A 16,942-nucleotide genomic window follows, 5' to 3' on the forward strand; every position below is an offset into this window, starting at 1 on the left:
GTTGGATAGCGTAGGTGTAAGAATTACTATTCTCACTCCAGAGAGTGCAATAGTAGGGAAAGCATTGGATAGCTTAGAGGTAAAAATTACCATTTCCACTCCAGTGAGTGCAACAGTAGGGAAAGCGTTCGATAGCGTAGGGGTAAAAATTACTATTCCCACTCCAGTGAGTGCAACAGTAGGGAAAGTAAATAATACATATATTAATTAAAATAAATTAAATATTAATACCAATTACAAATTAATTAAAAATAATTACCAATTTAATATAATATAATAATGAATCAATTAAAAATACAAATAAAAAGTATTAATTAAAAATCATTACCTATTAATACAAATTAATTACCAATTAACAATTAATTAATTAGCAATTGAAAAATAATAAACAATTAATTCAAAATAAATATCAATAAATAAATTAAATAATTTAACTAATTACAATGAAATTACTTCCCACCCTATTCCCCTATAAACTCACAACCCGCTACAGAAAAGAAATTGATCAAATTAACATAATTATCAATAATCTATTAATAAAAATTAATTACCAATTATAATTTAATTAATTACCAATAAAAAATTAATTAACAATTAATTCAAGATAAATACCAATAAATAAATTAGAACATTTAAATAATTATAATTAAATTACTTTCCACCCTATTCCCCTATAAACCCACAACCCGCTACAGAATTAAATTACGCAAAATTAAATACCATAAAATTCATTACATAAATTATAAAATAAATATACACTTTGCACACATATACTAACATAAAAAACATTTTAGAAAATTCGATATTATTAAAAAATTGATATATTTAATACCTTTATTATATACTTCGATATTTTGACTTTGTATATTTATGTAGATCGATATTAACTTACTTACCTCAAATTTGATATTTTTGTTGTCTATATTCTGTCCATTCGATATTTTGTCCATTAAATTCGATAATTATTGTGGTCTATATTCTGTCCATTCGATATTTTGTCTATTCTATATTTTTAACTCGATATTACTGCAATTCTATATTTTTAACTCAACATTTTGACTGTATACCGGTTTGGAGTATTGTATCTAGGTATGGATGCCAATTAGGTGTATCATATCCTTATTGTGCCCAGCAGAAGTCGTATAGAGAATATTGTGTAAAATACTAGATACCAATTTTCCTGTCATAGGGGTCGATTATGATGGCGGACAGACCTGCGTCCGTCCGCCACCCCCGAGGTGGAGGGACCATCCGCAGGGGCAGCGGCGTTCCCTCCATTGGAATTAGGATGTGACCGCCACCCTGGCGGTCACATCCCGTATATTTAACATTGCGGCGGGTGCTGCTTTAAGCAGCACCTGCCGCAATGTTAAAAATGCATGCACAAAGCGGCAGGCACCGCGCGGTGCCTGCCGCATTGTGCATGCAACTGCAGGGGGGTACCATAGGTACCCCCCATGTGCACCCTCCACCATCCTAATTGACCCCTTAGTGTGTGCACTGTTGGACTTTGTATCTGGAGTATTGTGTCCGGTTGCAATACTGTATACCAGTCTCTAGCTGTCTTAGTGTGTGCACTTGTAGACTTTATATGTAGAGTATTGTGTCCAGTTGTTGAATTACCCTCTGGAAGTTGTGTGAAGTACTTGATTTCCCACCTGGAATGTGGTGTCCGGTTCTTGGAAGGTTACCAACGAATATTCCTACTATTTCAAATGTTACATTTATCATATGATGTACTGTACTAGGGGCCATGCATGCAATGCTCTAGCCAATTTTGCAGGCAATCTGTGGCATATTGTGTCCAGCTCTGAATGCCGCATCTGGGGTATTGTGTTTTGCTCTGAAAACGAAATCTGGGGTATTATGTCCATTACTGGAGAACTTTCCTGGAGTAGTGTGCCTAGTAATGGAGGTCAACTCTGGCATATTTCTCAAGGTCTTCATGCATTGATACTCATATTGTCTCATGTTGTGGCATATGTCATTTACTCAACAGTTCTGGATGTCACACATTAAGGTGTGTATTGCCAAGAACATTGGGACATATACATGATTCTATAAAACAATGCATTTCAGACACGTCAAGACACGAAAGTTCTCTAGCGTTATACACCACTAGACTAGGTAGGAGAAAGTGGCAGACAAGACAGTGACATCTGGGGCACAGGAGAAGGTATGACTCAGACAAAGCCTGGGTGGAGTTCATGACCCAAAAATTCTGCTGCGCAATACGGAGTTCCACCAGGGGTGTAACACAGGCCTCCGCGGTGCAGGGGGGCCGAGCTGCAGGGTGCCTCCTCAGCACAATACTCAGGCCTGAGAGCTCCAGATTAAATCCAGAGCGGGCCCCTCTGTGTACCTTGCAGGAGGGCCCCTTGAACTTTTGTTTAGCCAGTGATTTCCACAAGCATTGGAGTGGTTAGGTCACGCTGATTTTTAGCATCAGGTGTTTGTCCCATTCTGGAAAATCAGCACGATCAGCACCATGTGCAGCACAAGAGGGGGCTGCTTCTTTCTGACGTTTGAGTAGCTTCTACCCGAGCTGCAGCTTCCTCAAAGCGAATGGGACCGCACGTGTTGAGAAATCTCACTAGGAGGTGGTCTAGCATTAGACTTTCCTTGCTCGTGCTCACCAACTTAACAGTGGCGAGCGCAAGTGAGTAAAAAACGCTGCTCTGCGAACTCCGCTTGGTCCGTGGAGCGCGGTATGTGGAAAACACCACGAACAGAGCAGCGGTCACTGCCCAGGTCTAGCTCAGACAGGAAACCCTTGAAGGTTACACATCCATGCCCAGATCACCAGGAGAAAAGTCATCAATAGTTGAATTGCCACATGTAACTCAGCATCTGGCAACTGTAGCTGCTATTTGACCATTGCTTCAGTTGCTACCTCTCATCTGTTTTTGATTACCTCAATTAGGTTGGATTGTTTCCTTTACGTCAGGGTTTTCCTATTTCTTCTAGGAGTTTTATACTGTTTGTAGCTTGCTGTGCTCTGCCTCTCTTGTCCCTTATTTTACAGACATTCTTGGACTCTCTTTATGGCTCATCGGTTAGTATTCAAGTCATCCTAGGCATTAGGTACAGTCTACTTCATTCTGAAGCCAGGAAGCCACATTTTACATTTTTAAAATATCTTATTTCCCTGTGGCTAAGGGTTAGTACTTCTTATCTGAAAATATAATATATGTTACAGGTAATTTGCACAGCTTATGATACTCTTGAGCCACCTATTAGGAGTTCTACCAAATCCATGTGTGTGTGTTTGTGTGTGTGTGTGTGTGCTTGTGTGTGTGTGTATGCGCACACAAACGCGCCTTTATGTTTGTGGGGCTTGTCTGTGTATATGTTGGTAGATGGTGGCGTGAACAATTGGGAAAGCGGTGAATGAAGAATTATTATGTTTTGGTCTGAATACTGAGTCTGGAGGGATGCATCTAATTATGGAGCTTTTACCTTGAATATTGTGTCTAGTAATAAAGGTGGCATATTGCTTCAGCTCTTACAGCCACCTCAGTCATTTTGCTTCACGCTCTGGCTTATGTTATATTGTGTCCCATTCTGAAAGCCCCACCAAGAGCATTGTCTATATTTTTCCGGTTCTGGAGACCACGTTTGGAGGCATGTGTTCAATTACGGGGGCAATTATCTGGTATTCTATCCAATTCAGAGGCTTTATGTACAGTGTTATGTCCTAATGAGTAATTCATGACTGGTGTATTATGTCTAGTTCTAACCACAAATTCTGCGGATTGGATTCAGATCTGGCGCCATATCTGGCATAGTTTGTCTAGTTTTGAAGCTCACATCTGAATGTGATAATTTATGGATTTGTTAGTGTGTGTGTGTTTGTGTGTGCGTCTGTGTGTGAGGATGTCTTTATATGTGGAAGTAAATGACCAAGTGGCTTGATGGAGAGCGGATGAATGGAGAAGTTGGGTGAACAGATACTTTAGTGAATTACATAGGAGGATGTTTGAATGCATGAGTAAATTGATTGGTGAATGGGTGATAAAGTTAGTTGATGGATAGGCGGATGTATTTATGAATTATTGAGTTGGTCCCTGGTTTAACTGTGTTGTGTATGGGTGAAGCATGCTGTGGATTACTGATGTTTGTGAAAATATTAAAGAGTGAGTTTGTTTTGGGTTATAGTTGTGCTGCTGGTTAAGAGTCTAGATGGCATGCTGATTATATACATGAACAGGTGAGTTGATGGATAGATGAACATGTGAATGAGCAGTTGGGCTAGTGGGTGGATTAGTATGTAGATAGGGGAGTTAGTGGATTGTCAGGGGAAATGAGTGGACAGATGAATAGGTAATCCGAGGTGTGTGAATATGTAAATACATAATTTAATGGATGAGGAAGGCCAATCAATAGGTAGGTGGACACATAGAGAAATGGGTGAATGATTTAATTAGCGGATGGGTGAGATTTTGGGCAAGTGATTGACTGTATTGTGGAAGGATGGATTAGTGTGTGCATGAATAGTTCAGTAGTGAGGTGTTAGATTTGGGGGTCTCTGGTTGGCAAAGGTAGGCACTTGTGACAAATAGGGCCCCTCTCCTCTAGTCAGGATAATGGGATTACACTCCTAAAATAACCCGAGCTCACCCCCTTGGTAGCTTGGCACGAGCAGAAGGGTTTTACTTCAGAGGCGTTGTAAGTTAAGCAGTTGTGACCACATATATTAACTCAGTGACAACACTACAAATGGACAACACACAGGTTTTATATACAAATAAGTAGACTTTACATAGAGTTACCACAAGATCATAATCAGCAAAAATACACACTATGATTACTTTAAGATGGTAGAGTTAAGCTTAGTTCAGGTCAGTTCTTAGATGCGACACTGCGTCAATGTACCTTAGGTTGCGTTGCGCTTCCACGACAAGCAATGTCACAGCAACGGGAAATGCAGCAAAGTTCAGGTACAAAGAAATAAAGACAGGAAGATCTTCCAGATGCGGCACGCTTCTCGGGGATGCAAGAAGTCCTCGGTTTGATGCGTGGACTGCAGCGGCGACACCCTTACGATGCAATGACAACAGCTCCAGCAGCGACGCTCTTCTCCCACGATGCGCGAAACTTCCGCTCAATGTGACATCTACAGCAGCGGCATCCAAGATGCGACAGCAGCAGCTCAGACGGCGGCGCACTTCTCGGGGATGCAAGGTACTCTTGGTCGATGCGGTGCAAGGCGACAATTTCAGCGGCAAAGCCCTCCTTCGGAGTTGCGACGGCACGTACAGCGATGGCATCACGCTCCGACCTTGTTGCGAGATTCTTCTCCTGATGCGGTGCAGTGCGACAACTACAGCGGCAACACCCTCCTTCAGAGTTGCGACCGCAGCAGCAGCGACAGCGACATGCTTCTTCTTCGTTGCGGCACGCTTCTCTCCGATACGATGCAGTACGACAGTTCCAGCGGCGACACCCACCTTTGGAGTTGCAATGGCAGGCACAGCGACGGCGACACGCTTCTTCTCGTTGAGTCGCACTTCCAGCTCCTTGCGACACGCAGTCCCTCAGAAGGCAAAAAACAGCAGCCGGCACTTTCAAAGAACTCTGGGGAGCTGGGGGGCGAAGTCTGTTGTCCCTGAGACTTCAGCAGGAGGCAAGCTCTTTTCCAAGCCCTTGGAGATCCTTCATTAGTTGAAAGCAAAGTACACAAAGTTCCTATGTCCTTCCTTTGGCAGTAAGGGAACCACACTGCAGGCCAATCCCCCAAGCAGCACTTCAGCTTGAGAATAGTCTCCCCTCAGTTTCTTCAGGTTCCTCTCCTCAGTAAAGGTTTCTTCTTGTAGTCCAAAAGTGATCTAATTTCATGGGATCAGGGTCCCAATATGTATACCCCAAAATCCTTTGTTCTCTGAGGAGAGAGGGGCCTTTGCCCAGTCCAAACCAGTTCTGAAGCACTCTGTTTACCAGACTTCTTCTTTCCTTTCACGGTGCAGGGCGGGCACATCAGACGCCCCACAGGAGGTGGAGCCAGCATTGTGGAAGGCAAGTACAGTCCTAGAGCACGTTGTTTACAGGACTCCTTTCCTTCTTTCAGTGTGCAGGGCAGAGACATCAGCCGCTCCCCAGGGGCTGGAGCCAGCATTGTGGAAGGCAGGCGCAGCTCTTCAATGTTCAGGTGCAACTCCTCCCTCCCATCTAGATGCAGATCTCTGTATTCACCACCGGGTGACTCAGCCTGTCTCCTGGAATTCCCCAGCCCTGTCACTCACAAAACCAGGCATAGGAATACACAACCTAGCAGAGGCAGGTTTGAATGGTTAGACAAGCAGATACATACTTTCTAAAAGTGGTATTTGAAAACACAGAATATTAAAACCAACTTCACTAATTATTCCGAGTTCAGCCATACTAAACTCAAATTTCTACCACGTTCTCTGAGAGAGTTAGGATTATAAAATGTAATAACTATAACAGCCCATTGAGAACAGGCAGCCTTGCAATAGAGAAAAACTAGAATGGCTGTAATTCACTATTAGGACATGCCACACACATCAGGGCTTGTCCTACCATATACTTACAATGCACCCTGCCCTTGGGCCTACCATAAGGGTGACTGATATGAAGAAAAAGGAAGGTTTAGGGACTGGCAAGTGGGTGCACTTGCCCAGTCAGCATGACAGTAACAGACTGCACGCAGGCTCTGCAATGACACATTTTACAAGGCTGCTTCTGTGGGTGGCACAACCAGTGCTGCAGGCCGACCAGCAGCATTTGGATTTACACGCCCTGGGAACACTCAGTGCCCTGTACTAGGGTCTGACAAGTAAACCAAATAGCCAAACATGGAAACACAGATTAATACATCAATTTACAATAGGGAGCCCTGGCACTGTGGCACTGGATAGCAGTGGCACAGTATCCAAAGCATCTAACACCAGCAAAAATACATGAGGCAACAGCAAAAAATGGAAGGGAGACCCACGCCAATGGTGCCAGGTCTAACACATGTCCCCTCCTACTGAAAAGTGGGGAGAAATACCCTAACTCCTGGGAGTTCTCTTTACTAAGGCGGAAAAATCTGGACAGACCATCAGCGTTGGCGTGTTCTGTACTAGGGCGGTGTTCCACCATAAAGTTCATACCCTGTAGGGAAATAGACCACCTCAACAGCTTTGGATTCTCACCCCTCATCTGCATCAACCATCTGAGGGGCCTGTGGTCTGTCTGAACCCAGAAGTGAGTCCCAAACAGGTATGGTCTCAACTTCTTCAGTGCCCAAACCACAGCAAATGCCTCACGCTGAATAGCACTCCACCTCTGTTCCTGTTGATGTAATCTTCTACTGATAAAGGCTACAGGTTGATCTAGGCCCTCCTCATTCATCTGTGACAGAACAGCCCCCACACCATGATCTGAAGCGTCTGTTTGAACGATAAACTCTCTTGAGAAGTTGGGTGCCAAAAGCACGGGCGCCGTGCACATGGCAGCTTTCAGGGCCTCAAAAGCTTTCTGACAGGTGTCAGTCCAGATCACCTTCTTGGGCTGCTTCCTGGAAGTCAGCTCTGTCAAGTGTACAACAATGTTGCCACACCCCTTGACAAACCTCATGTAATACCTTATGAGACCTAAGAAGGCTCTCACCTCTGTCTGGGTTTTGGGTGGCTCCCAAGCCAGGATAGGATGGTTTCAATCTTGGGTTGTAGGGGCGCCACCTGGCCGCTCCCAACTTGGTGTCCCATGTACACCACGGAACCCTGCCCGATCTGGCACTTACTCGCCTTGATCGTGAGGCCTGTTTTCTGCAGCGCCATCAACACTTCCCAGAGATGGCGCAGATGTTCCTCCCAACTGGCACTGAACACTGCGATATCATCCAAGTAGGTGGCACTGAACTCATCCAGTCCAACCAACACCTGGTTGACCAACCTCTGAAAGTTGGCAGGGGCATTCTTTATCCCAAAGGGCATAACCCGGAACTGGAAATGTCCATCTGTTGTCGAGAATGCTGACCACTCTTTTGCCCCATCAGTCAAGGCGATCTGCCAGTACCCAGACGTTAAGTCAAACGTGCTGAGGTACCGTGCAGCCCCTAGCCGATTAATTAGCTCATCAGCTCTGGGGATGGGGTGCGCGTCAGTCTTCATGACTGAATTGAGCCCTCTGTAGTCCACACAGAACCAGAGTTCAGGTGTGGCACCCGTCGCTGCAGCCTTCGGGAATAAGACCACTGGGCTGGCCCAATGACTGCTGTAGGACTCAATCACCCCAAGCGCAAGCATCTTGGAGACTTTCTCTTTGATGCAAGCCCTCACCCTGTCAGTAACCCTGTAAGACTTGTGCTTCACAGGTAAGCTGTCTCCTGTGTCCACATCATGGACGCACCAATCTGTGACACCAGGAACCAGGGAGAACAGATCAGGAGACTGTCCCAGCAACTGGCGGCAGTTATTCTGTTGCTCATGGGTCAGGGTGGAAGAGAGGTTAACACCATCCACTGACCCATCTTGCTCTGAGGCTGACAGGAGGTCAGGACAGGCTCAGTCTCCTCCTCCATCCCAGCATCTGTTGTCAAGAGCATGCCCACTTCAGACCTCTCTATGTGGGGCTTAAGGCGGTTGACATGTAGGACCCTCAAGGGGTTCCTAAGAGACCACCAAGTAGGTAACCAGACTCTTGAGCTCCACAACCTCAAAAGGTCCGGTCCACTTATCTTGGAGCGCACAGGGCTCCACTGGGGCCCTGACCCACACTTTCTGGCCAGGTTGAAGCACTACCAGAGTGGCATTCTGGTCATACCAGCGCTTCATCTCCTCCTGACTGGCTTCCAGATTCGCCTCAGCGAGTTGCTTGAAACGCCTAGTCTGGTTTCTGAAGTCCAGCATGTAGCTATATACATCCTGGGGAGGTTTCCTGGGAGATTGCTCCCAGCCTTCCTTAACCAAACTCAGAGGTCCTCTGACTGGGTGCCCATAGAGAAGCTCCAAGGGACTGAACCTTAGAGATTTTTGTGGCACCTCACGGTATGCAAACAGTAGGCACAGTAAGAGGATGTCCCACTTACGCCTCATGGGTTCTTCAAGACCCATTATCATGCCCTTCAGGGTCTGGTTGAACCTTTCAACCAGTCCATTTCCTTGGGGGTGGTAAGGAGTGGTGAACTTGTAGGTTACACCACACTACCTCGCGAGGGAATCCCCATCGGGAGAAAATTCCCATCAGTGCTCGTCCCACCACGGGGGCTGTCACTGTCCTCATAGGTATGGCTTCCAGGTACTGGGTGGCATGGTCCACCAAGACCAGGGTGAACCTGTTGCCCATGGCTGTCTTGGGGTCCAGTGGCCCCACAATGTCAATCCCCACCTGCTCAAAGGGGGTACTGACCACAGGGAATGGCTGGAGAGAAGCCTTGTGCTTCCTCCCACTCTTTCCACTTGCCTGGCAAGTCTGACAAGTCCTGCAATGAGCATCTGAACTCTTGCGCATTTGGGGCCAATGAAAGTGGGTGACAAGCCTCTCAAATGTCTTGTCCTGCCCTAAATGTCCTGCTAATGGCACATCATGAGCCAGCCCCAGTAGGAAGGCTCTGAACTTCTGGAGTACCACCAGCAAAAGGGCTGACCCAGGTTCAGCAACCTTAGGCTCACTATACAGGAGACAATTCTCCCAGTAAATCCTGTAAAATAAAATAAAATAAAAGTGTGACCCTGACTGATCACCTGTTGCCTGGCTTGCAGCCTGTTGCCGCAAGCCCACAAGAGAAGGGCACTCTCTCTGCTCCTTGCAAAATTCCTCCCTGGAGGCGCCTCCTTCTTGCTGCCAATGGGTCAGCTCAGGCAGGTCCCCCAGTCCAGCTACTTGCTCCCCGGTAGGCTCCAGGGCATCCCCCTCAGGGTCTACCTCCTCTTGGGCCGTGGGAACTTCAGGGGCCGGTTTCCCGCGCCCCGCCACTTCTCTCTTCGGCAGGTTCCTGGGCCTTCCTCTCAGGCTCCAGGTCCTCTTGAGGACCCCTACTGGCTGACATTGACTGGGTGGTCACGCACGCCCAGTCAGGCATTCCAACCATCTTAAAGTGAGTTGTTTTCTCCACCTTTTCCCAACGGGATCTCTCCAAATCATTTCCCAGCAAACAGTCTACAGGCATGGCGGGCCTCACAGCTACCTGAAGAGTACCAGAGGCCCCCCCACTTAAAGGGAACCTGAGCCATTGGACAATGACTCTCTGTGTTGTCGGCGTTAACAACTCGGCAAAATGCATGAGGGACAATCTGCTCTTGAGACACCAGGTGACACTTGACAGCTGTCACACTGGCTCCTGTATCTCTAAGAGCCTCCACCTTTTGGCCATTGATGGTCGCTCGCTACCCATATGTCTTAGTGTTCCTGGGCATCTGAGCTTCTGAGACCATCTCACAGTTTCCTGAAGAAACTAGGATCATCTGTGCAGAACCCCACCCACCTTGGACATTGATCTCCTCCCCAAGGCTAGACTAGCCATCTGCCGGGGCGGAGCACCAGTGGGTGCTGGTTTACTAAACAGGCGGCACCTGGTATCATTCGCCTTATGACCCAGGTCGCCACACTTGTAACACTTCAGGGGCCCCTGGGGAATAGGACTCACTGTCGGGGCCTCCTGCTTTCTCTCAGGGAGAGGCTGGGAATCTTTCACGGGGTTCCCCTGGGGACTACTTTGGGGCCCTTTGCGGAGCTCTTTCTGTTTACCCTTGTCCCCCCCACTCTTCTGTTGGGGACCCTGCCCACCTTTGGCTGAGTCTCCCACGTGACCCTTGTGGACCCGGGTGCTCACCCAGCGGTCCGCCTCCTCAGCAAGCTTCCTAGGGTTAGTCAGCTTGCTATCTATCAGATGCTGGCGCAGCTCTGGAAAACATTTTTCAGACAAGTGCTCAAATGCAATCAAATCAAAGAGACCTTGAAAATCCTTAACCTTGCTGCCCTTTACCCAACCATCCAATGCTCTGCAAAAGAAAGTGACATATTCAACCCAAGTACTGTTTTCTAAATTTCTGCATTTCCTGAACCTCTGCCTCTAGAGCTCAGTGGTCAAACCATATCTAGACATCAATGCATCTTTCATGTGGCTGTATGAATTGTGGACTTCAGAAGGCAAGTCTAACAATGTATCCCGTCCCTCACTAAGGAACCTTCCCCACAACCCCGCTCCCCAATCTCTCTCAGGGACCCGGTGGGAAGACATGACTACCTCATAGGCTCTGAACTACTGACCAATATCATCATTTTTGTAAAACTCCTTCACCACATCCTTGGGAATATACACTCTACTTTCTGTATGTACTGATGGTATGCTGCCACCAGAGGGAGTAACTTCTAAACTTTTGGTTTTAAACTCCAACTCCCTCAAAACATTTTCATGCTCAAACTGCATTTTCTTTTCCTCAAGATCTAATCTTCTATTTTCTAATTCCAGTTGCCTTTTCACCTTGAACTTGGTCATCTCCATTTCATGCCTTCTTGATCTCTCTCCGTCCTCCAACTCCTCTGGAGACAGACTTTTGTTAGAACCAATGCTACCTGCGGGGGAAGGTGCCTTCCTTCCTCCTGGGCCCAATGGCCCTTCCTATTGCACAATTGCCAAGTCATCCCCCTCCTCAATTGCAGGGGTTTACCTTGCTTCTACCCAGGCCCCTTAGCGCCTTGTAGAATTCTTCCTTTACTCTGAACCCAGATGTGGAAACATTGAAATTTTTGCAAAAGTACTTCAGGTGTGCAACTTTGTAGCTTTCCAATTTCTCTTCTTCCCATTCAAGATCAACAGAGGCTACGGATTCTGCTCTCTCTACTACAACTGAATCAGGCATCTTTTCAAAAATAGAACAAAAATCCCAAAAAGAAATCTACCAAAAAGTATGTGGTATCGTTATGGTCTGCACTCACTAAGTAGTGTTCACCAGTCACTGTACATGAGTCACAAATGCAAATCCAGAATCCTTCCACTGCCAACAATGTTATATTTGGGCGTCTCTAGTTGGCACAGGTAGGTACTTGTGACAAATAGGGACCCTCTCGTCTAGTCAAGATAAGGGGATTACACTCCTAAAATAACCCCTGCTCACCCCCTTGGTAGCTTGGCACGAGCAGAAGGGCTTTACTTCAGAGGCGCTGTAAGTTATGCAGTTGTGACCACATACAGTAACCCAGTGACAACACTACAAATGGACACCACACAGGTTTTATATAAAAAATAAGTAGACTTTATATAGAGTTACCACAAGACCATAAACAACAAAAATACACACTATGATTACATTAAGATGGAGGAGTTAAGCTTAGTTCAGGTCAGTTCTTAGATGCGATACTCTGCGTCAATGTACCTTAGGTTGCGTTGCACTACCACGACAAGCAATGTCGCAGTGATGGGAAATGCGGCAAAGTTCAGATACAAAGAAATAAAGACGGGAAGATCTTCCAGATGCAGCACGCTTCTCGGGGATGCGAGAAGTCCTCGGTTCAATGAGGGGACTGCAGCGGCGACACCCTTACGATGCGACGACCACAGCTCCAGTAGCGACGCTCTTCTCCCACGATGCGTGAAGCTTCCGCTCAATGCGACAACTACAGCAGCAACATCCAAGATGCGACAGCAGCAGATCCTACGGCGGCGCGCTCCTCGAGGATGTGAGGTGCTCTTGGTCGATGCGGTGCAATACGACAATTCCAGCGGTGATACCGTCTTTCGGAGTTGCGACGGCAGGTATAGCGATGGCGACACGCTCCGACCTGTACAGTCCTGGAGCACTTTGTTTACAGGACTCCTCTTCTTTCAGTGTGCAGGGCAGAGACATCCGCCGCTCCCCAGGGGGTGGAGCCAGCATTGTGGAAGGCACAGCCCTATTCAAGGTTCAGGTTCAACTCCTCCCTCCCATCTAGATGCAGATCTCTATATTTTCCACCGGGTGACTCAGCCTGTCTTCTGGAATTCCCCAGCCCTGTCACTCACAAAACCAGACATAGGAATACACAACCTAGCAGAGGCAGGTTTGAATGGTTAGACAAGCAAATACCTACTTTCTAAAAGTGGTATTTGCAAACACAGAATATTAAAATCAACTTCACTAAAAGATGTATTTTATTATTCTGAGTTCAGGCATACTAAACTCGAATTTCTACCATGTTCACTGAGACAGTTAGTATTTTAAAATGTAATAACTTTAACAGCCCATTCTGGCCTATGGAGAACAAGTAGCCTTACAATAGTGAAAAACGAAAATGGCTGTAATTCACTATTAGGACATGCCACACACATCAGGGCTTGTCCTACCTTATACCTACAATGCACCTTGCCCTTGGGCCTACCATAGGGGTGACTGATATGAAGTAAAAGGGAAGGTTTAGGGACTGGCAAGTGAGTGCACTTGCCCAGTCAGCATGACAGTACCAGACTTGCCGCAAGCTCTGCAATGGCAGACCTTAGACACATTTAACAAGGCTGCTTCTGTGGGTGGCACAACCAGTGCTGCAGGCCCACCAGCAGCATTTGGATTTACACGCCCTGGGCACACTCAGTGCCCTGTACTAGGGTCTGACAAGTAAACCAAATAGCTAAACATGGAAACACTGAATAATATATCAATTTACAATAAGGAGCACTTGCACTGTGGCACTGGAAAGCTGTGGCACAGTGCCCAAAGCATCTAACACCAGCAAAAATACATGAGGCAACAGCAAAAAATGGAACTGAGACCCACGCCAATGGTGCTAGGTCTAAGTGAGGTCAATGGGGGGATTAAATTGTGAGCAGGTGTACAACTTGGGGAGTAGATGGATGAATGGCTAAATGGGTGGCTGGCATGCAAAGACAATAGAAATGTTGAACATTAATTGATGAATGGGTGAATGGAATAATTGGATAAATTGGATAAATGGGCAGCTTAACAGCTGACAGGAGGACCCAATTGTAAGACAGTAAATGAATGGATGAGTGGGTGGATGGATTAATGAATGCGTGAGACGGGAATGGGCAGGCTCATGTATGCTTGAAAATGCTAATTTACAACACCTGAAAGCTATTCTCGGAAATAAATGGGGGTCATATGGGGACCATATCCAAATTGTATGTCCAATACACAGCAGTTTCAAACATTATGTCCAATCACTCATGCCAAAGGATCCTATTCTCAAAAACATATAATTTATTCTAGCCCATGGGTTTCCACTTCAGCTTTGCCAGGCTGACTTTGCTGATTACTGGCATGGGAGTAGGCATCTCTATTCTCCCTGCCTACTTCATGAGGAATTGGTCTTTGGCCTACAGTGGTAGACCTGCTGCTCCCGGAAACAGGCTCAGGGAGCTAGAGCGGCACACTGCCACTCGGGGGGGTGAACTCCCCCATTTACAACCTGACATCGTGGCCTGTGGATGGGGTCCCTGGGGCCAATAGGTAGCTCAGGAAGGGGAGGATGCACATTCCGCCACCCCATATGTGAAAAATTACCTCCCAGGCCCTGGTCTGCCCCGAGGGATTATAATGTAAAGGGCGGTCCGGGCCTTTTTAAGAATATATATTTTTGCACGACTGGCCCCAGGAGTTCGGGGTTGTCCCAGAGGCTACTACAGGGCTTAGGGTGATAAGGGTATGCCCATCATGCACCTCGCCATATGTAATTTTATTTTGTTTGGACACAGGACTGATTCTCTGAGTTCCAAAATGACCGCTAAGCATTTTTGTTGACATAAGGAAGCCAATCAGATCTTAACTTTTGATATGACAGTCCTGTGGTACTCCAGTGTCTCTAGATATTTATACATTTTTAACCCTAATTTCTCTGAAACTACTGAACAGATTTATGCAAAATCACAAAAAGCATACTTTCTGGTTAAAGATCTAACATTCTGACAAACTTGGTTACATTTTGTTTAGCCATTTTGGCTGTAGCTCTGTGTCTAAACTTCCTATGAGAAATTGCATGGGGAAAACAGGTCAAAGGATCCCAGCGTTTCTCGGACCCTGCTTGAAAGATCACCCCAAAACTTTCCAAGAAGGAGATGAGGCAGATTAACTTTTTTGGAAAGTTTCCTGAAGATTCTTTTAACAACTCCAAAGTTATTAGCAAGGCAAAAAAAAACAATTTCCTATGGAAGAGTTTTCCCAAATGCTCTTTGAATAAAATAGGAGCAATCCATCGGAGGAGTGTGAAAAGAAGGGAGTGTGCTGGCCTCAATTGAAGAGAGCAGGTGAAAGGAAACTGCTGGGTGCACTGAAGAAGGAGAGCTGGGTGGAGGACAAGAGACAGCACTGACCACAAGTGAAGAGAGTGGCTGGTGGAAGTGAAAGAAAAGAGCTGCTCACTTTTGAGAGGGAAAGAATGCTCCTGCTGAAGCTATGGAAAAGTGAAAATGCACTCCAATGGAGTGCTGAAAATAAAATAGAAAAATTGAAGGAAACAACTCATCCAGTCAGGCACTATGAGACAAAAATGTTTCAGGATTGGACAAACACAAGAATAGGGAGGAATGCCAGCAAATAAGAAGGTATGCTGTGAGATTCACAAGACAGACGTCCAATCACAAGGAAAGGCCTGTTACAGATTCTACTGTACGCCTATGTTACATACTGGAAACAATAGGTCTGCCTAGAGACAGGTAAAGCTATCTTTAGCCAACACCTAAAAAAAGATGTAGACTTATGCTGGACGCGGGTAAGCACCAGAAAACCCAATGGGACCTGTAGGGGAAGTTTAGAAATATAGCATGGAACCAGAGCAGCAAAAACTGAAGTTACAGTAAAGAGAATGAGAAGAGAGCTACTTAGGCGTTAGGAAGCAAATGTTCAGTTCATTATTAGTATTACATTGGTTACTAATACTGCTCACTAGAGGGCGCCCGTAGAGGGTGCAATTTTCCTAAAACCTTGCACCAAAGAATCAGAATTAAATATAAAACTACTTGCTGACGGGTTGGAATACGTGATTAGTGATCACGCTATCACAACAACGTGATAGCGTTGGCTAAACGTATTCATACCGAAAAGAACACTGAAACAGCCATTTCGGAGCGCTTTGAGCATCATGCGGCACTTTAACCCAACAGTCGGCTGATCCATTATACCCAGATTCTGTACGCAGCACATTTCCGCAAATGTATACACTTTGTGATCTATAATTGCAACTTCGAGCGCACTTACTAGCAAATTCGCATGTTCAGTTAAATCATGACGGATAAACCTAGCTGAGAAGGGAGAGGGTGAGCAGTCCAAGGGGTTCAAACGTCACCTCGCTGCAAAATCAGCTATTTATAGCCCGCAAGGACATGCTATCTGTGGACACAGGCAGATGCAGTTGCCACTAACAGGATCAATCAAAAGTGACTCAGAGGAGCTGCCTCCAGGTCCTGTCACACACTTGCGTCACGGCGGGACCCGCGTATTCTCTGCAGGGTGACAGCTTCAGCGCTGCGGCCTGAGGAACCGTGCAATTACCACTGCCTCGTAGGTACTGGCTGTTATTAGGGTGTGTCACTCAGGGCCTCCGGGTACTCGTACACATGGCTGCATTTCTGTTCCACTCTGACATTTACCAGAACGTGCGTGTTGTCCATTTCCACAGCCCAGATGCTAGTCGCTGCTCTGATGCGCCTTCTTCCTTATCACGTGTTTACTACTGCGGGCTATGTGCATCATTTCAGCAACACGTGGTTTTCTGGACGTCTGCCCTTACTAGTCACACACGGGTCATGCAGATGCACATAGAATGTCAAGTAAATGCAAACATGAAATTTTGCCAAACTCCGATAAATCAAGGTTTTCACTTTTTGCTATCAGATGCATATTTTGTATGAAAGAAGTTCATTATACAAAATGCCTTATAAAAAACATTTGCAACAAAGAGTCTCTGTAGAATCCATTTTTATTCAAAATAGGCTACTACGATATGAAATGAGAAGGGAAGTAGAGGGATCGAGAGGGATATTGCGAATACGAGAGGGAGAGATGGAGAG

General features: G+C 46.1%; 1 long non-coding RNA gene across 1 annotated transcript in view; it reads right to left on the reverse strand.

Annotated features, from left to right (window-relative positions):
- The window catches only part of LOC144761894 (uncharacterized), a 51,041-nt gene extending 34,885 nt beyond the window's left edge, over nt 1-16,156 (reverse strand). The window contains exon 1 of the long non-coding RNA XR_013595936.1: nt 16,131-16,156. This is a non-coding gene — a long non-coding RNA (uncharacterized LOC144761894). The remainder of the gene's footprint in view (nt 1-16,130) is intronic.
- Nucleotides 16,157-16,942: the final 786 nt, after the last annotated feature.

Source organism: Lissotriton helveticus, chromosome 6 (assembly GCF_964261635.1).
Source record: "Lissotriton helveticus chromosome 6, aLisHel1.1, whole genome shotgun sequence".
Lineage (NCBI taxonomy): Eukaryota > Metazoa > Chordata > Amphibia > Caudata > Salamandridae > Lissotriton > Lissotriton helveticus.